Genomic DNA, 21,296 nt, shown 5'->3' with positions numbered 1-21,296 from the left:
CCACAGAGTAGGCTAACCGATTCAGTGATTCAAAATGACCAAATGAATTCTGGGTAGTTTTTAGGTCTCGCCTGAGCCAGCGCATGTGCTGCTCTGGCGACACATTTAGTTAGTGGGCTTTAAAAAGCCGACCACAGCTTTTTGGGTGGCATAGAGCGTGCGGTTACGCGCACAGTAATGCGCATTCCTCGCATCGCTCACCTCTTTCACTTTCAGGGCCGCGTCACTTTCATGGCTGTGTGGCCAATGCTTGTCTGACTTAAGTTGCTGTAGCTCCCTAGCCCCTCAAATGCTGTGTCTGCTTCCCGAGTTCTTCTCTGGCTCACTGCCCCCATATGTCATTTCCTGCCGTATCCTGCCGTGCCTTCTCTAGCACAACCTTCTCTGCCTTGTAAGAGTTATATCTCTCTCATTAACAGATGCCTCTCTCGCCTGTACAAAAGCAGCCAGTTTTAACTTGCTGTACATTTCTAGCCCCTCAAATGCTGTGTTTGCTTCCCGACTTCTTCTCTGGCTCACTGCCCCCATACGTCATTTATCCACCCCATCACCTTTTCCCTTTGTCATGAGCTTGGCCTTGCGTGATACGGCGCATGCAGTCTGCACTCATTGGCACCTGCCGTCTAAACTGGTTACGTTACGTCTGCCTCCCATCTCTCTTCCATTCTTCTTTCCGCCTCCTCCACTTTTCTTCCCTTACTCCAATCTCTTTCCCCCTCGTTCATTATCCCTCCAGCATTACCCCATTCCACACCACTCTCTGCCCTCCCCGTCTCCCATCCCATCCTCTCTCTCCCCGATTTCCTTCTCCTAAGCCCCACCCATGTTTCCTCCTCCCCTCTCTCTCCTCCTCCCTACCTCGCCACCCCGTTACTCCCCCTCCCCTCTTTCTTTCTATCGGCTCCTCCTCTTGTTCCTCGAGCCCCTCTTCTTGTCCTGTTTTGCCGTGTCCCTCCTTGCTTCCCCTCTGCTGGCTTGGGGGCAGGGGGAAGGGCCCCACTGGCTCTAGTTTATGGGCTGATAATGGCTGAAAGCGGACACCCCGCCGGGCTTTACCTGTGATGAAGTCTGAGTCAGTTAGGTGCACACTACGCCTTGTGTGTAAACACCCCAGCCAGTCCTGGGGCTGCGGGTAGACACACACCCTTTGCACCCCACGCCCCGAGGCCCTGGCTCTCTGGAGCAGGGCACTGCTTGACCTCCCTGGCTTATCCTGGTAAGTCCCTCATACTGCTCCCCCGTGCAGCATGGCATGGTGACATCCTCGCCTATGCATGCCAGTGGCGCGTCTGTTCTCACCTCTGGCCGGTCTTACCTGTCTGCCCTCGTTGTACTGACCTCTGCTTGTCCTAACCTCTGCCCTGCCCAATGTATGTCCCCACCTTTGAGGGTCCTCGCCTGAGGTGCGTCATCTTACCTGTGTGCCCACCTCTGATTTGCGTCACATATGTCCTCGCCTCTGCATGTCATCATTTCTACCCTCGCGGTGCCCTCGTTCTCGCTACCCTCACCTGCTTGCTCTTACTGTGCCCACCTCTGTCTGCCCACTTGAGCTCTCACCTGCCTGTCCTCACCCCTGCCTGCCCACTGAGCTCTCACCTGCCTGTCCTCACCCCTGCCTACCCACTTGAGCTTTCACCTGCCTGACTTTACCCCTGTCTGCCCACTTGAGCTCTCACCTGCCTGCCCACTGAGCTCTCACCTGCCTGTCCTCACCCCTGCGTGCCCACTTGAGCTCTCACCTGTCTGTCCTCACCCCTGCCTGCCCACTTGAGGTCTCACCTGCCTGTCCTCACCCCTGTCTGCCCACTTGAGCTCTCACCTGCCTGTCCTCACCCCTGCTTGCCCACTGAGTTCTCACCTGCCTGTCCTCACCCCTGCCTGACCACTGAGCTCTCACCTGCCTGTCCTCACCCCTGTCTGCCCACTTGAGCTCTCACCTGCCTGTCCTCACCCCTGTATGACCTCTTGAGCTCTCACCTGCCTGTCCTCACCCCTGCCTGCCCACTTGACATCTCACCTGCCTGTCCTCACCCCTGTCTGCCCACTTGAGCTCTCACCTGCCTGTCCTCACCCCTGCCTGCCCACTGATCTCTCACCTGCCTGTCCTCATCCCTGCCTACCCACAGTTTTTAAAATGGGCTGGTACTGTTTCAGGGTTAAACTTTATTTTATTTTGCTCAACTAATTAAAGACATTGCAAAATATGTAAAACAGCATAATTAGATATAGTTTGAATAATATTTAAATAATTGATATAAATCCTTATCACATTAAACAACCATTGCCATAGCCAATAGGTCTCGCCTTAGGAACCTTATAAATGTTTAACCATGCAACAGTTAATTTTGTTGCACAAAGGATATTGTGCTGGATAACTAAACACGTATAAGGTCCCAAAAGCGAGACCTATTGGCTATGCCAATGCTTCTTTATTCTAACCATAAGAGTTTTTGGTTTCTTCAATTTATTTCAGCGTCCATATATTGACACGGCAGGACATAAATATTCAAGCTGTTAAAGGTGAATAGCTTTGAAGATGTTGCAGGTCAATTTAAAGTTGATTCTGGCTTCTTGTGGGAACCATCGCAGTTCTCTCAAGACTGCAGTCATATGATATTGCCATTGAGTGTAGGATCACCATGCATGATTACAGCACTAATCTCAGCACTCCAAGTAGGACTGCATTTTCACAGTCAGTATGGCACAGTAGGATTACACATGCATTCAAGAAATTGTAGTGCATTAGTCGCACTGAGCCAGCTACACATGCTGTTATACAAACTTTGTATACTGTTGGGCATGGCAGTACTTAAACTTAATGAGATATCTCCACAACAAATCAAAGACAGGAGGGAGCAGCACTCGGAGCGCATATATAAAGATAACAAGCATTTGCAATGCAATAGGTCTCAAATTTACAAGAGTTTGAGCTATCGACAATAGCTTTAATTCTCGCAAATGCGAGACCTATTGCATTGCAAATATTTTGTGTTTACAAGCGCCCCATGCCACGCTTACATGTTGATAGAGGCCTTGCCCCTTTCTTCAGACAACCCGTGTCTAAAGAAAGGGACGTGGCCGCCATTAAAGTGAAAGCACAGTAGAGGGCGCTTTTACGAAGGAAAACATTTGTTTGTCAAGTTGACAGACAAATGCTTTTTTTGTAAAAGCGCCTCACGGTGCGCTTTTACTTTAACAGCTTCTGCGGGTGCGCTCTTACTTTAACAGCTTCTGCGGACCTTTCTTTAGACGCGGCTAGTCTAAAGAAAGGGGCGTGGCCTCTATTAACTTGAAAGTTATACATGGGGTGCTTGTACACAACAACAAAAAAGTGAATAAATAATTTAAAAAAAAACATGCAGCAGCGTTCGGCACCCTAAAATAAACCAAAGGCACCGCTGCCACTGTGGCGTGCAGTGCTATAAAAAGAAATGCCTTAAGAGACACCGTGTCTTGCCTGCAACAGCAGGCAGGTGAAAACAATTTTACGAAATAGTGTTTGGAAACTGTAATTAACCGCTTAGCGGCGGCAATTCGGCTGAGGTGCGGTGGTTTAAAGGAGTGGGCGGGGCCGCGTCGGCCAACGGACGTGCACAGCACTACGAAGGTAGTGCTCGCGACAGCAGTTGGCCGATGCATGCATGAAAGGGGTTACAGCCTACAGAGTAACAACACATGTAAGAGGGCCAGTCCTTATGGGAGGTCAAAAATGAGACAAGGAGGAACTAAAGAGAGACTACTTAGCCTATTGACCAATGAAAAGCCACAGTTTTCTAAGGACAATGACACAAGTCAATGAAAATATGGGCAAAACTTAGTTTCTTCTGGAATAACTTGCTGAGAGGGTTTTCTTCTTAGTGACAAACAGCAAAAGTTTGGAACATGTAGAGGTTTACCTACTGGGCATGGATGGGCACCAGGCAGAAAAAAGAAATCACAACGAAATTCAGTGATTTGGCACTCATATCAACTACACAAGTCATAACTATGAGGTAAAAGCCCTCGATGCGCTCCATGACCAACGTGTGGAAAAAAGACACCAAATACTGGTTCAAACCGGAAAATAGAAATCACTTCAAAGAAAAGGAACACAGGACTGCGAAAACTTCCTATAGCAGTGCAGTGGGACAGGCTCTTGCAAACACTAAAAGAATATGAGAAAGACAATAAAAGACCACCTTAAGCCCTTACCTCCGTTCATAAGTCCTGCCACACTGGAACAAAGCTCCTCCCTGCGAAGGAGAGGATGGGGGTTAACTGCACTCTATGCATGTGAATTAAGTAGTAAGGCCTAAACTGTACAATTACGCCGCCACTGGCAGTACAACAAGGTGAGCTCACTTCACGTATGTCCTCGCTTGCCTCTCCAGAGGAGTTGTGTAACTAACCATATGAGCGCGCAAAAGGATACAAAGTTCCCCAGGGGAGAGAGGTTTATCTACAGAAGAGAGATGAGATGAATACAGAGTAGACCGTCAAGGAACCAGGAGGTTCCTCTGTCGGAATTAGAGAGCCTCACACACCCAAGGCGTTTAGGTGTGGAACACACCCTGACCTTAGGGTGTCCAGTGTCATCATTGGCTCACTGCTCCTCGTCAGACCGGCGCTGCAATGTCTGACGGGGTGCCAGCAGGCACCCTTTTGGCGGAGTTCTTTTATTCCTTGCCGACGGTGTGTGCGAGTCAGGGAGATGGTAGTGTAGTCGGAGTGGAGAAAGTGAGTGTTAAAAAGGGTAACCAGTCCACAATAGAATTTATTGGTGTGGCTGCTTCCCTGATTAAAAGGGGTTGGGAGGGGAGCGAGGCACTGTGGGGAGTTTCAGAACCTAGCTCTACCCCCTGGTGTGGTCAACATGTTTCTCGCCATCCGGCGATTCGTCAGGACCAAAAACAGTACTACACGTGAAGAAAGTGCTAAAGAACACAAAAAGAACAAAATAAGATACAAATACAACCTCACTGGGTCGGTTGAGTAGAGGGCCAGAGGTCCTGCTCTAATTAGGCGACCTATAGGGTGAAAAAAGGCGAAAGCAAAGAGCAAAAAGACAGAGAACATTGTAAGCATGTCTTAGGGAAATAATCGTACTTTAATAAGGTGTAAAGTCACTCTGTAATATATTACTCTCAACATTAAAGTATATGGGGGGGCTGAAACATGCAGGAGATACATACATACAGATTATTCATAATCAGTTTAGTATTGGCACATTTCTGATCTCTCACTGGAGACCTCAGAGGTTGCAGAAGACATAGTTAATAAGCCGAATCCATCCATACAGCACCGTGGCCCAGTGGACACACAGGGAAACAATACAGCGATTCCTTACCCTAAGGAGGATTAAAAAGGGCCTCGCAGTCTGCTCCCGTGAGGCCAGCGCTGTCTGGTGGTGATGCCTGTAAAAGGTAAAGGAGCAACGATGTGGTTGAAATGGAGAGTATATATGGTAAGGGGTACGGGGGTTAGTCAGGGGTGCCTGACGCTGAAGTTCCCAGGTACTGGCACGGGGATGTGGAAGATGGCGAGTGCAATTGCGTGTATGGATGGAATTGTATGGTCACCCTTTCAGGCACACTCCCCGCTGTGCACATACAGAGACGTTGTTAAAGGTTAGGGTAAAGGTGAAGTGAAATGAAGACAGAGCCCTTGCAGAGGAGGCTCCGAGGTGTCGGTTTAGTTACTACCGGACCGCCACTCACTATTATCAGCGATCTCCTCCCTCCACCAGTGACAGGCTGAATCGGTCCCCTGGTAAAGCTGGCGGTTGTGTCCGCAGAGAGTTATGGGCGGGACTGCCATAGTGTGGTGTACGGGGAGATAGCAGATTACTCAGTAAGGAAAGTGAAGGGACGGGGAGGAAAGGTGATGGGCGGAGGGCGGGTTTGAAAGGTTTTGGTGCGCAAGGCGCTGGGGCAGAAAGCTGGGGATCAAAGTCAAGGTCGGAAAGGAAAGAGCACACGGGCTTACCTTAGTCCATACGCCAGCATGCCAGTGACACCTACCCCTCACGCTCGCGGCACCTGGTCAGAGTGCGGAGCGACTGGTGCCTAGTCTGGGTGTTTGCCGTGTTAAGAGAGCGTGAATGAGCGCGTCACTGAGTCAATGGTGGATGCTGGTTGGCGCGCGTCATCCACGGGCGCATTGGTAACCCGGGACTCTAAGTGGACGTGGCGGCCATATTAGAGTGGTCAAGTGATCAGCTATGTGCGCGTCGCGCATGCGCGCCTAAGGGTAAGGGACTCCAGAGGTCAGTGTCAAACTACGATGATTGTGGCGTCCATGATCAAGAGAGCATTGACGTTGCCGATAATCGGGCGCATTGGTAACCCGGAACTCTAAGTGGACGTGGCGGCCATGTTAGAGTGGTCAAGTGGTCAGCTATGTGCGCGTCGCGCATGCGCGCCTAAGGGCCCGGGACTCAGAGGTCAGTGTCAAACTACGATGATTGTGGCGGCCATGATCAAGAGAGCATTGGCGTTGCCGATAATCGGCTGTGTAGACCGCCTCCTGTCAGCATGCGCCCCTTGTTAGAGTTTACAGAGCATAGCTCTATATACTAACCGAGGGAACGTCGAGGACAGTGTGAAGCTCAATGGATAAAGTGAACTTTGCATGTGCAGGTAGATGGAATGGTGTGTGTGGGGGATCTCCATGTATGTAGAGAGGCTACATGCCCGAGGGTACATGGGAGCCAGAAAACCTCAGACACCGTGAAATCTGATGATTGGTTGGGGAAAGGAGGAGGAGGGTGGCACGGGGGCAAGATCGGGTGTGTAAGGGATTGGGGATTGAAAGAAAACTGATCCCAAATGTCCACTAGCATTTGGTAAATCAGCAGGACAACCAGCACTGGACAGTGGTTCACCTCGAGATGGAGACCCAGGGGACTGCATCGTTGAGTCCCACTGTATCCAACTGTAGGCGATGCACCCATCGCTGTTCCAGTTTGAATAATGCCTGCCTGGACATGCCTGGTTGAGACTCAAGTACTAGCCACTCCAGAATGTCTGCAGAATGGTTGTGTTGATGATAATGTTCATACATTCTCGTGTGTGTCCTGGAGCACCGTATGTTACTTTTGTGCTCTGTTATTCTCAATTTAACTTGTCTCATGGTCATCCCTACATATAGTTTGTCACAGGGGCAGATCAGTAGATAGATGCATTTGGTGCTAAGGCAATTGGTGTTTCTATTGAGTTTCCATATGAAAGAGTCCGTAAGTCTGATCTCTTTACATTGCCTGGATTGAGGACATACCGCACAACCGCCGCACGGGTAGTGACCAACTACGGGGGGGAGGTGCCATAATGTCTGTTGCCCACTGTTATGGTGTTTCTTAGGGCGTGTGTGTATCAGAGAGTCTTTAAGGTTCGCTGTACGCTTGAAGGCGAACCTGGGTTTGGGTAGTACAGTCCCCCCTGCGTTAAGGATGCCCCAATGTTTATTCACAGTTTTCTTGATGAAGTTGGAGTTTCTGGTGAAACTGGTGACACAGGTAATTAGGTCCTCGCATTCTTTTTGATTTACTTCCAGAAGGGCTTCTCTATGATTGTTGAGAGCTCTCTTGCTGGAGTCCCTTACTAATCTCGTGGGGTACCCTCTCTCCATCAATTTGTGTTGGAGGGTGTTGGCCTCGTGTCTATAGTCATCCGTAGAGGAACAATTCCTACGGACCCGCAGGAATTGGCCAAAGGGTAGGTTCTCACGTAGTGCTCTCGGGTGATGGCTTTCGAACAAGAGGAGACTATTTCTATCGGTATTCTTCCGGAAGAGAGTGGTACTCAATCCGGCTGGGCCTAGCCGTATCGTGAGATCTAAGAAAGGGAGAGATGTTGCGGACATAGTCCCTGTAAATTTTGAGGTGTGGGTTTTGTTAGTTAATCCATGCGCAGAATTCAGTGCAGGTATCTCGATCACCCTTCCAAAGTATCAGGATGTCGTCGATGTAACGACGCCATAGTGTCAGATGTTCCCTGAAGGGGTTGGATTCTGGGTAAATCACTAGCTTCTCAAAGGCCCCCATATAAATACAGGCAATGCTAGGAGCAAAAGTAGAACCCATTGACGTGTCCCTGACTTGATGGTACATTTGTGAACCATATTGGAAGAAATTTTCTGTCAGGGCAATGCTGGCGCATGCCATGACGAACGGTATTGGTGTGGGAGAGGACCAGTCTTCCTGCATTAGAGCGGTTTCCACTGCTTCCAGTGTGGCAGCTTGGGGGATATTTGTGTATAATGCCTCCACATCGAGAGTGAGGAGGAGGTCCACGTCTTCTCTGCCATCAATCGAGTCAATCAGACGTAGGACATCTCTAGTATCCTGTAGATAGGAAGGTATTTTCTTCACAATAGGCTGAAGGAATACATCACAAAACTTTGACAGTGGCTCGAGTAGTGAGCCAATGCCGGAGACTATAGGTCTCCCTGGGACTGGCCTGGTGCCCTTGTGGATCTTGGGTAGGGTGTAAAAGTAAGGGACCACTGGGTCCGTTGTTAGGAGAAAGTCCGCTTCGTTTTTAGAGATCCAGCCATTGGTCTCGCCTTCAATGATTAGGCTTGAGATGTCTGTAGTCAGCCTACTGGTAGGATCTGCCGGTAGTGGTCTATAATGGGCGGTGTTGGCCAGCTGACGTTTGCATTCTTTGTCGTAGTCAGTGACATCTTGTATTACAGTGGCTCCCCCTTTGTCGGCTTGTTTAATGACAATAGAGGTGTCACTCCCCAGGGTTTGTACTGCATCTCTTTCTGCTTTGCTCAGGTTATTGTAACAACTGGTCTGTGGCTTATTCTTCAGGGACCTCATTACTGCTCTTTCAAATGTTAACACCTCTGGTGGGATCATCCCATCCGTAGGAGTGAAGGTGGACGGATTTCGTAGGCCTGTGTCGGTTTTATCAGTTGATGTTTGGTCTTGAAAGAAGGCCCTGAGACGTACTTTGCGGAAAAACTGTTTAATCTCACAGATTTCCATGAAGTTATCTGGGGTGGGGGTCGGTACGAAGCCCAATCCCTTCTCAAGGATCCCTATTTCAGTGGGATTAAGTATTCTTTGGGAGAGGTTAACTATTAAGATCTCCTTCCCCTGGTCACACTCCTGGTTTCCATTGGGGCAGATGTCGATGGCTGGTCTTGCCACTGCACCCCTCTTCCACCGCCCCGCTTGCGCCCTTTTCCTCTGCCCCAGCCTCTCTCGTGAAAAGGAGGGGGGTTTAAGGGGTAGAACTGTGGGGGTCCTTGTGGGTAGAAGGGATACTGCCACGGGGGCATCATTTGAGGTGGCATTTGGGGTAGTCCTTGGAACATGGGTCCTTGATGGTACCCTCTGTTCTGGTTAGGGCGACGTTGTTGGCGGTTGTTATTCGAAGTGGTACTTCCACCCGAGTCACTACTGGCCGATCCTCTACGGTTATCAGTGCCAGAGTTCTCGTCCGAGGAGTATCCGGATTTCTTGTTGGAGTACCCTTCTTTTAAGTAGGGGTATACCTTTTCCTTTTCAAACTTGTCCAGGTCTTTTTGGAGTTTAGCCAGTTTCTGTTTTTGGAGATATTCATAGTTGTCTGCAATCTCCTGATTAATTTCTGCGAGTTTTGAAGTAAAGCCCGCCTTGACATTCTTACTGACTCCTGCCTTCATTGTTGTTTCTATCGCTGTGATTTTGTCCAGCAAGGCATCAGCCAGTCTCTTGGCTGTCTTGACTATCAGGAAGAGAAGATCTTTCGTACATTTCCAAGAGACCTGACACCAGTCCCCCTTGAACTGGGTGTCCTCAAGAAAAAGTCTTGGAAAGATGTTAACTATGAGGCCCTGAGGAGCGATGTTGACTCTCAGGTATTCCGTCATAATTATTCCATGTATAGTTATTCTCACCCATTCCTTTTTCAGGATGGTAAGTGTTGTCCAATCATCATTTGAAGAGCCGGTGGCGGCTGCCTCAGGTGCTCCAAGGAGCGCAGGTGCTGATCTCAGGGCTTCGGCTATTGCTTCCTCGTCGAAACTCAAGCCTGGAACATCCTCCATTATGGGTCCGTTTTACCAGGCAGTTATTAGAGTCGTGAGAGGTCTGATGCGGGGTGGGGGGAATTGGGGAGTAGGGGGATAATAATGCGGTATCCAAGAATGCAACTAGTAATTCAGGGTACCGATTGGGCCTCACAGCTATTATGGCTGGAGGTATACCTAAACGCCTTGGGTGTGTGAGGCTCTCTAATTCCGACAGAGGAACCTCCTGGTTCCTTGACGGTCTACTCTGTATTCATCTCATCTCTCTTCTGTAGATAAACCTCTCTCCCCTGGGGAACTTTGTATCCTTTTGCGCGCTCTAGTCCTGGACACGTACACTGGACCCCTTGCTAATATTGTCCGCTCACGAGTTCCTCTTGTTGTTAAAAAACTAACCATATGAGCCCTTTATGGCACCTTTTATCATCCTCGGCCCAGGGGCACACAAACTCGGAAACCTTGGATACATTGCATCAGATCCGTGATAAATGAATCTAAAAGGGCGCGAGTGCGCGCATGAGGATAGCCCACGTGCCGTAATTATCTGAGGTGGAGTCGTTCTGGCGGCCTAATGTCGCCGAGTGTTTTGTTGCTTGGAGGCCATGTTTGCGTGCCCCTCCTCTCTGGCACAGTTTATTTGCGCCTGTAATACGTGCTGTGTATATTCTAGGTTTTGTGCAGACATTTTGTTTCACTTGCAGAGCGCAATGCTTTCTGAAATTAGAAAAAGTGTGCATGCTCTAAAACCATGGATTTTCCAAGAGCTACTAATTCGATAGCCTTTCATTCAATTATCATATCTGCCTGCCATTAGCAGAGGCGAAGCAGGACAGAACCGGTTTGAGGACGCGCCGTTCCTGTAGAAACACAGAAGCGCGCTCACGGACTCTGAAAGAACTTTGGCATAAACGCTAACATACTGTGACCTGACCACTAATGCTGCTTGCAGCTATATAGCCAGCTGATTTTAATTTATTTTATATTGACCTGGCTTTGTTCAAAGAATATTCTTTACAGTGTGTGGAAATATCTTATTCATACGGTAGAGCACGTCGCTGGAAGATGTTGGCTTGTTTGCTCTACTACTTTCAATTTTAACAAGCTGTTGGCATTACGCAAATGCCGCAGCTTGTTTATATTTCCATCACGCTTTCACTTTAAGTGAAAGCACGATGCAAAAATAAACATGCGGCCGTCCTTGCCAAAGGTGACTAAAACAAGCTGTCGCCATAACGCAAATAATAAAAAAAAGTGCTTTAACAGTAATTAAAGGAAACCATGTCAGTCCACAAGGAAACAATCCAGTCCGGATGGGCGAGCCCAAAAGGAGACAGGGCGGTAACAAAGAAGCCTCGTTTTCAATGGGAAGCCAGTGTTTAGCATAAACGATTACACCAGCCAATACGAATGATGGGCGGGGCTTCAAGTCCCCTTCTGAAATCTACCTGTTTACAAAAAGCCTTGCAGAGCGAGAAGAGCATGCGCGCTGCAACACAGGTCTGCGAGACCTAAAAAGGCTGAGCTTAAACGACGGACATAGTAACCCATTTACCCACAAGACATTTACAGTGCCAGTTAGCAAAATAGCCCCGTCACTGTGCTGGCGCACAACTCACGAAAAATTACTCTTACTGTACAACCGAGGGACCCTCCTGGACATTGGGGGAGGCGGAGGTATTGGATTGAAGTCATGATCCATCTCGCGGACATAAAGCAGTGTAGATATCGGCTATAATGCAGGCGGTATGGTATAATGGCGTGATCTAATCAGCATCATGCAAACTACATTGCTATGTAACAACGGACGCAGCATCAATGTTCTATGCATGAATGCTAGGACAATGGTCCCTGTAATGCACTGTTTTAAAATGCCAAAAAAGCAATAAAAAAAGAAGTTTGAAAAAATCCTATGGCACTCGGAAAAAGGTGGACAAGATATATGTCACTATAGATATATAGATACTAACATATTTAAGTCAGGCTAACCCATTATCCAAACTATAATTCAGGCCCTAGATCTCGATGGAATAAGAGCCCACTTCTGCTCCAGGAACCTAGCTATGTCTCTGATCACTCAAAGACAGTATCTAGCCTATGCCTTTGCCGTATACACCACTCCACAGCCCTTTGGCTCAATCAGGCTATCCAAATACTGCACGCATACATAATTAACATAACTACATACTGAGGTACATACATGAATAAAAGTGATTAAATAGCCTTAAAAGAGGACTCCACTCCACGGGGCCCACGGGGGGGTGTTCTGAATGTCTTAACATCCATGCTCTAAACACCGCATCCCTCTGCACTCATAGCCTCTGCCACATATTTATATGTGTGTATATTGTCCATCTTGATGGGGAACCTCATTGCTTGAAATGTCTTGCCATTGAGCACGCCTTTTCTTGCAAAGTCACGACCTTGAGGTCAAGTGCTTGGGCACTGACACAGAGTTCCAGGAATGGTGCAACCTAGGCTGATTCTTTATTCGTGGCTTCAGGGGAAGGCCCTCTCTTAAGTAAGGTATACTGCTGCACATCAGGGGTCAGCCTGATGCCAAGCTCTTGGCATCCTGCTTTTTTTTTTAAATGTGCACTGTAGATTAAAGTCCAAAAAGTCGGTATTTGTAAAATAATCTATTTAATTTGGCTATCTTTTGCATATAATTGTACTTGTAAATAAAATTACAGGTGCAATTAGTCCACGTGCCAGACTTACTCATCTTAAAAGAGGCCAGCTGAGTTTCCATCCCGTCAATGATCGAAATGAAGACATCAGAGATAAAGTCCGAAGTAAAGTGAGGCGCTGCGCAATACACAGAATATTTAGAATCAGCTACTATCTATGCTATATTTATGTAAGAGCAGAGCGCCGCAAGTGCATCTCCAAAAGTCTCTTGGCACTTTTGAAAGGGAGAGATAATTTGTGTTTTAAAAGGCATGATATTTATTAGTTCCTAAACTTGCTATGTTTTTCCACTTCTGCGGGAGAGTGTTCACTATCTACTGGATGAACTGCTACCTTACACGACAAGAAACCATCTAGAGCTTACCCTGTCAAAAACCAAAACTATATCTTTTGAGAAGCAATAAAGGTCAATAGAAAGGTGGCACTTCAACAAAACAAAGCTAGAATCAACCCCCTGTTATAAATACTTGGGCATCTTTCTTGACACAAGAGGTACCTTTATCACGCACAAAGAAACATTGAAAACTAAAGCCCTGTCTTTAGAAGTGCCGCTGTAAAATTGGCAAAACTGCTACTAGGTCCCAGCCTAACTCCCATGCTGAAAGTAATGACGGCTGAAGTAATCAACTCCCTGACGTATGGACACGAGATCACCAAGGGCACAACCAGTATATTAATAAACAAGTTAACAACAAACATTTTTAAAAGAGACTTTTGGTTGTCAAAATCTGCCTCGCCAGCCCAAGTGAGACTCGAACTGCGACTTGAAGATCACCATGGAGTGGAGGCAGGCGCATTCATTAAATTATGTCACAGACTGCGCCATGCCCGGGAGGGTTCCTTGGAGGCCCGACTCGGGCAGGAAATACAGGAAAATAAGACCAGCCACAAGCATCGGCAACTCTTGGATCACAGTTTACAGCTACTAGGTGTAAAAGACCTCTGGGAAATAAACCCCTCTCACCTGGTGTTAAAGACCGCCATTAAAAAAAGCGTTTGATTGTGGTCCTTTCACTCGGACAGGGCAAAACTGTCAAAGAGGAGACACGCTTGGGCTGTAATCGCTAATTTTAAAGTGGGTGTTCAGCCGCTCTACCTATCAAGCACATGCGCACTTTATTGGAAACATACGTTTTTAGCCTTGAGGATGGGTGACTGGCCCTTTCTGAAGAACCTTCCCGAATCGACCAGCCAGGTAGTAGTACTGAATGCAGGTTGTGTGGATTTCATTCTGAAACAATGGAACACATCGTCTGTGCATGCCCTGCACTGCTCATGGCCAGATGGTCACTGCTGCCAGGCCAATGTATTACATTGGGAGTCCGATCTTGCCGCCAAGCAATAATGGCCGCTCTTAACCCTGCCAACACCAAGCTAAACATTGGGCTTACGTAATTTGTCCATAAAGCGTCAAAACTACTGGAAGCCACAATCACATCCAAATCCTCCTCGTCATAGCATGGCGGCTGAGTTAATAGACTCAACAATCAAATCAGAGACTACAAGAAATCAAGAGCGGTGTCCTTCATCAGAACATTATTAGCCCATAACGGCCCCCATAATTTTAAGTAATTTTAAATCCACAGTTTTTAACACTTATCACAGTCATTTTTATCGTTCAATTTAGTCATGTTTTAAATTGTAAATGGTTTTCTAAACCAATCAATAAAGAGTGTATATTATTACAATAACTATCTATGTAGCTGTGTACCAAAGGAATTACTACTTGCAAATAATAGCCTGACAATGCTAATTTCTATGGTGAAAAGATCTCAGGTACAAAATACCCGTAAGCAAGAAATTATGTCACCACTGCATTTCAGAGTATTATTCTTAATGATCCTTCTCCAAATTAGGTCATATATGTTCTTCCATCAACGTTTTGTGGTCAGAACACGGGACAGGTGGAAGGAAATTGGCTGCAAAACATTGAAGGCCAGCAAGATACTATATCTGAATTTTTCTATTAAGAATACAGTGGAGTAGTTGAGAAAAGCCTGATGAACAGGGTCGGATTGGGAACACAATAGGCTTGCGACATCCAAAACAAAGTGGCCCGCACAGGGGTGTAGCCTTGGGAGGAGAAGGGCGTTTTTGGTGTGACACTTGACACAGAGTTGGGACTGCGAGCCCTCAGTCAGGTCTGTTATGTCTTTGCTGGTTTTTCTCGTTGTGTGTGTTTAACTAACTAAGGGGCATATGTAGGTAATTCACATTTTGCGATTCTCAAATAGCGATTTTTAAGGAATCGCTATTTGAGAATTGCAAAATGGAATGTAGGTAAAAAATCGCAATATTCTTACGAATCCCTACAATTCCTTAATTGCGTTTAGCAAATTGCGAATCGCAATTAAGGAATGAGTGTCCCATTCATTCCTATGGGCCAAGAGGCCCATAGGAATGAATAGGGATACATTCTCAAATTGCGATTTTCTATGAGAAAATCGCAATTTGAGAATCGCAATTCCAAGGGTGCCAGGGTGTTCAAAGGACACCTGTTGCACCCCTGGAATATGTCTGTAAGTACATGTGGCGCACATACATGCCCTAAGGGCATGTCTGTGCGCCACATGGCACTTTGAATTAAAAAAAAATGCATTTTGACAGGAAATCGCAAAATACCATCTACTTGAAGTAGGTGGTATTTTGCGATTCCTTAAGCCAAAATCGCAATTTTAAAGGCACCCCTACATAGCATTTAAGGAATCACAAAATTGCAATTCCTTAAATGCTTGAGTAAAATAAGGAATCGAATTTTTGCGAATCCTTATTTTGCTAAGTGCCACCTACATACCAAATGGCCGTTTGCGATTTGCAAACGCCGGAATTCTGCGAATTCCGGCGTTTGCGAATCGCAAACGCCTTTCTACATATGCCCCTAACTTGTTTCTTTTTTTAAATCAGAATTTTTATATTTATTTATATTTGAACATATATATATATACACTGAGTCTTGCAGGGAGAAAAGGCAAGTTTTAATATCAGCGGTAAAGGAGAAAAATTCCAGCTTAGTCAAAATTGCAAGGAGGGAGTATAACCTATCACTAAAGCAAGCTAAATGTGATTGGGAAGAGGCACATTGGGAGGACTTGAAAAATGCTTGTAACAAGAGGCATTCTGCCACATTTTGGGCTCTAATCAAGATGAGAGATAGGAGGGATAACATCCCAATCCCGAACCATATTGGTGATCAGGCTATACAGGGAAGAATCTGAGCTCCTACCAGTTGCAGAGAACCCAGGCTTCATTTACACTTGTAGATACCTATCTCTTCCAAATGGAAGAGATTGTGAACGAAATTAAATGTATTTCCCCTGCAAAGGCGGCAGGACCTGATGGTATCTCGGGTGACTTGCTCTTATTAGAACCAGACTAGTGGGCCCAATATATCTTGTTTTTAATTAACAATATAGCGAAAGGAACAGAAGTCCCTTCATCCTGGAAAGGAGCAGAGGTCACACCAATATACAAAAAGGGAGATCGCCAGGACCCTGCCAACTATAGGCCTATTAGCCTAATAAACACCATGCAGAAAGTGGTTGGCAGAGTCATCCTAAATAGGATCCAAAATTGGATGGATGAGGAGGATGTCCTTTCCATCTATCAAGCAGGTTTTAGGAAAGCCAACAGCACAATAGACCAAGTGTTCAGACTACTGCTTCTCTATTGAAAAGTAGTTATAATTGGTAAGGGTAGTCTTTACCTTGCGTTTATTGATCTTAAAACCGCATTTGATTTAGTGCCCCGAGAGAAGTTATGGTCAGTGCTCCAGGAGATGGGTCTTCCCTCCTACCTTTTAAATCTTTTAATACGCCTCCTTGATGACACCTACGCCCGAGTCAGATGGGGGACCAGGAGCAAACCACAGATAAGATATGGGTCAACAGGGGGGTCCGCCAGGGTTGTGTGATGGCTCCTACCCTCTTCTCACTTTATGTGAACGGAGTGGTTAGTTTTGTGAGCCAAGTTCCAGCAGCCGTCCCAATCCTGGCAGGGCAAAAAAACCCTACCCTCCTGTTTACTGACGACACCCTCTTAATCTCAAAAACCCCGATGGGCCTCCAGAAACTCTTCACCCGCTTTCAACTGTTCTGCACAAAGGGGCCTAACGATAAACATCACAAAGACAAAGTTTATGGCTTTCAACCCGGAGAAACATTTTAGAAATAAACTTATTCTTAATAGTTCCCCCTTAGAGAGAGTCCATTCCTTTGATTATTTGGGTATCAGGTTATCCGATAAAATGCACTGGGGACTCACCTAAACAAAATGTTACTGAACCACAAGCGGGTGGTGGGAGCCATTGGTAGGGACCAACGCTCATCGTCAACTAGACAGGTAGCTCCAGCCTTAGTAGTTTATGAAGGTAAGGCTGTGAGCTAAGCAATGTAATGCGCTGAACTTTGGGGTCTGGAAAAAAACTGATGAGATTGGACGATCTGAGAGCAAATTCCTTAGAGATCTGGTCTCTGTTCCTACTAACACACCACTCAAGCCCCTATTATCTGACATGGGCAGACACCCTTTTAGTGAGGTGGCCAGACTTCGCCCTCTCTTGTACTGGATAAGACTAAGACGCACCCCAGAACTTCATAGTTATGCGGCGGGTCTTTCAGAGCTCATATCCCTGGATACCAACAAAAAGGTTAAGTGACTCAGAGACCTGAGGGACTTACTGACTAAGCTGGGCTTAGCCGAAGCATGGGCCAAGCAGGTCCCTCCGACCAAGAGTGTGCTGAAAAACATTTATTGGAACTGGGTTAACCTCCAGGTTTTACACAACCCAAGGCTTGGTAGACTAACCGATGAGTTCCTCCAGCACAAGCCAGTTGGATCATTGGAATCTTACTTAGATCTAATCAGGAGACCTAGAGATAGGGCACTATATATTCAGTTTAGATTTGGATCCCTAATGCTAAACACCACACTGGCAAAACGGGACCCAACAACTTCCATCTCAGCTAACTGCCCTTGCTGTGATGTTCAGCAAGAAACTGTAGCCCATCTACTCTTTGCTTGCCCAGTCTACAAGCAGGCAACGGCCAAATGGCTCAAGCCTGTTTGCAGCCTATTGGGCACCAGAAACCACCTTGATGCCCTACGAATCCTGAGAACGGATTCATCCAGGTCCTCTCTGGTATGTGGCGTCGCCAAGTATCTGGGTTCTGTGTGGATCATTCGCACAAAAGCACAATCAGGGAAGACCTTTTAAATAAAATCCAGCGAATGTGGGGATCAATGTGTCAATTTATACATAGAAATGATTTGTGCAGCACTAATCATGGACTGCTTTGGGTGGGACATGTCTGTCAGCAAAATTTGTAATCTTAAGTCTAATGGTCGTAGGTCGACTGAGATATTAAGCTAATTTTAGTGGGGATGGTATAGCATGGTTTTTAAAATTCATGTTATCATATGTGTTAGAAGCGGCTGTCTCTAGTTGGCAGAGGTATACACTTCTGACAAATAGGGACACACCTTTTCTAGTCAGGGCAAGGGGATCACACACTTAGATAACCCCTGCTCACCCCCTTGGTAGCTTGGCAAAGCAGACAGGCTTATCTCAGAGGCAGTGCGTTAAGCATTTATGACCACATACAGTAATAAAGTGAATACACTACAAATGGACACGACACAATAGTATTATAAAAATAAGGATTTTTATATAAGGCTTAGCACAAGACCAAATAACGACAAAAATATACCACAATCTTAATAAATACTCTTGGAAGGAAAAATAATAGTTCAAGTACGGTTTCTTCTTAGCACAAAGTCTTTAGTATCAAAAGCAACTCTTCTTCTTAAAACACAGTTCTTGGCAACAATGTAACCCACACGGGAGTCACACGACGTCGAGGCAAAGTTAATCCAAAGGTTCGGCGTCGACCGCGAGGAGCGCTACGTCGAGCCCGGAGTCGCACAGACCCCCACAACACAGTACCTTGGAAAAGTGAAGCACTCGATGATCAGCGGCGTCGAGATGTCCGGCGTCGCGTCTTCGGCGTCAATCGGGCCTCGGAGTCGGGGCGATCTGCAGCGGCGTCGACCGAAGTCAGGCAGGAGCAGCGCTCACGAGATGAAGCAGGATACGGCGTCGTCGATGTCGATGTTGCAAGAGTGAGCAGCGCTCACGGCGTCGAGAGGGCTCGAAGTCGATGCGATCAGCAGCGGTGCAGACACGAGGTCACTTGGAGCTGGAGCCGAACTCACTACTCACTGGCGTTGTTGCTGGCGTCGATCGGGCCCGGCGGCCGGCGTCGAGGAAGCGGGACACTGGAGCCGTTACTCACGATGTCGAGCTGGATTCGGCGGCGTCCGTCGGCGGCGAGATTGCTGGATTCTTTCAGAGGTGCTGGATTCACAAGTTCCAGCAAACAGCACTTTAAGCAGATGAAGTCCTTTAGCCCTGTGACTTCAACAGGAGACTGGCACTCTTACAGCCCTTGGAGATTTTCTTAGCAAAGATTGAGAGTACACACACAGTTCCTCTCTCCTGGTTCCTTGGCAAAAATAAAGAAGCAATGCAGGATTCCCCCAACAAACAGCACTCTGGCAGAAGGGGTAGGCAGTCCTTAGATCAGCAGGCTTCTTGTCCTTGGTTCAGGTTTCCTTGTCAGAAGTGATCTAAATTCTTGGTTCAGGGGTCCTTCTCTTATACCCCTTTTTGGCTTTGATCCCTTTGTCCATGCAGGGGAATTTCCCCCCATCTTGGGTTTGTTGTGGGTGTTGCCAGGCCGAAGCACCTGGCCTATTCACTGTGCAGGGCAGAGTCTTCAGCCGCCCAGCAGGAGCGGAGCCAGCATTGTCACTGGCAGGGGCAGGGCCATCAAATGCCCGGCAGGAGGTGGGCCAGGAAAGTCCCAGGCAGGCACAGAGTCATCAGTCGCCTGGCAGGGGGGCGGAGCCAGCATTGTATCAGGCAGGGCAGGCTATCAGGAGCTACTCTTCCCCTACTCTCAATGTAAATGCCCCACTCACCCCACACTGACTCATTCAGACCTCTGGAGCCACCCAGCTCCTGTCACACGCACACCAGAACCAGCAGAGACCGGTAGACAGTTAGACAAGAAAATAGCTACTTTCTAAAAGTGCTATTTTCAAACACAGAGTCCAAAAACCATCCACACAAAAGGATGCTGTTACATTCTGCCTTGTACTTTTGTTCTGCTGTATATATATTATTTATTTATTTCCTGGAACTGGAACTGGAACTTTGCTCCTGCGTGAGCTTCTATGGTTCTATATTCCAGATTCCTGGTTTGACAGTTGTATCCTGCTCTCCTGTCTATTGGATGCGCTGTGCCCTTCTTCCTTAAATAAACTTATTTTTGGATATTCTACTGTTCCTGCATTACTTTACAAAATTGGCGACGATTTGGAACACAAGAAGAATATTTCTGCAGCTTAAGGGGCACAGGAGCGAAAATTCTTCTTCCAAAAAAAAAAAAAAAACTAACCCATTTCTAATTATCCTCATCATTTTGAACCTACTCGGCCTGCAGTAACTAAAAAACTGTATGCGAAGATCTTACCGGCAACTTCCTGGTATGTATTTTGTGGAAATCGTTGATTTATGAAGATTTCTTCAAAAATGAAGTAACGCCGCTGCTGTTGCCATAGTTACTGGATCTTGCTGCAACAACGTCATCACGTGTATTTCTACAGCCGATTTGCCTTGTTTTACTACGTGCTCAACGACGTAATAGAGCGTCTGATTCTTATGATGCTGGCTTTATCCTACGAAGGCTGACGCGCTGTGCACCAAAAAGCCGGTTTGAATCATCTTTAACCGGAAGGTGTGCGCTGACATTGTGAACCTTCAGGGAGCATAGAGGTATCGTCGAAACTTCAAAGGCTCTTTGGATCACAGTGAGGGATCTAAAAATTTCCTGGATCGTTCACTTTCTTTTGAGAGCCTTGGGAGCATATTCTAGCCTTTATAGTTGATGGCTCATTCTCATTTTGCCTAATTTACGCTGAGCACTATATTTTAAAGGAACACATTGGATCAACAAGGCTGTACTTATTTTAAAGAAGTTATTCACTGCAACCTCCATCATAATTTTTTGTATACAACATAAGACGGATTTACGCAGCTTGGCAACTTATGTTTCCACTTTAGCAACTGTTTTATACCACGATCTCCTTTTATGATACATTCTAGTTTACTCAAAACCATAATTGTTTTTAAAAAAAAAAATTTTTATGTTCATGTAATATTCTATACTGTCTAGCATTGTGTTTTTTTTATTCTTAGTCATTTTGAGAGTCATCTTGAGATTTGAAGTGATACATACCTTACGTTTCTTTCCTAGCTTAAGTTATTATATGTTGATGACAATGCAATTTGATCCTCCCAGCAAATTTTTGCAGAGTAAGGGTGAACCGGCTATTCCATGGTCACGATGGAAAGAAGAATTCATTACCTATTTAAAAGCTATTGATGGCGAGCGAATGTCTGCTGAAAGGAAAAAAAATATTTTTCTCCATTGTTTAGGTTCAGAAGGTCAGAATGTCTTCAGAACAATTCCACCTATACGTTCAGGGGGCGATCACAATGTGTATGATGAGGCATTATTGCGCATTGAAAACAGGTTTAAGCCCAA

At 46.5% G+C, this 21,296-nt stretch overlaps 1 protein-coding gene across 7 annotated transcripts in view; it reads right to left on the bottom strand.

Annotated features, from left to right (window-relative positions):
- The window catches only part of CC2D2B (coiled-coil and C2 domain containing 2B), a 1,917,855-nt gene that overhangs the window by 1,314,661 nt on the left and 581,898 nt on the right, over positions 1-21,296 (bottom strand). The window lies entirely within an intron of this gene.

The sequence above is a fragment of the Lissotriton helveticus genome, chromosome 5_1 (genome assembly GCF_964261635.1).
Source record: "Lissotriton helveticus chromosome 5_1, aLisHel1.1, whole genome shotgun sequence".
NCBI lineage: Eukaryota > Metazoa > Chordata > Amphibia > Caudata > Salamandridae > Lissotriton > Lissotriton helveticus.
This window is presented reverse-complemented; position numbering and strand designations above follow the sequence as displayed.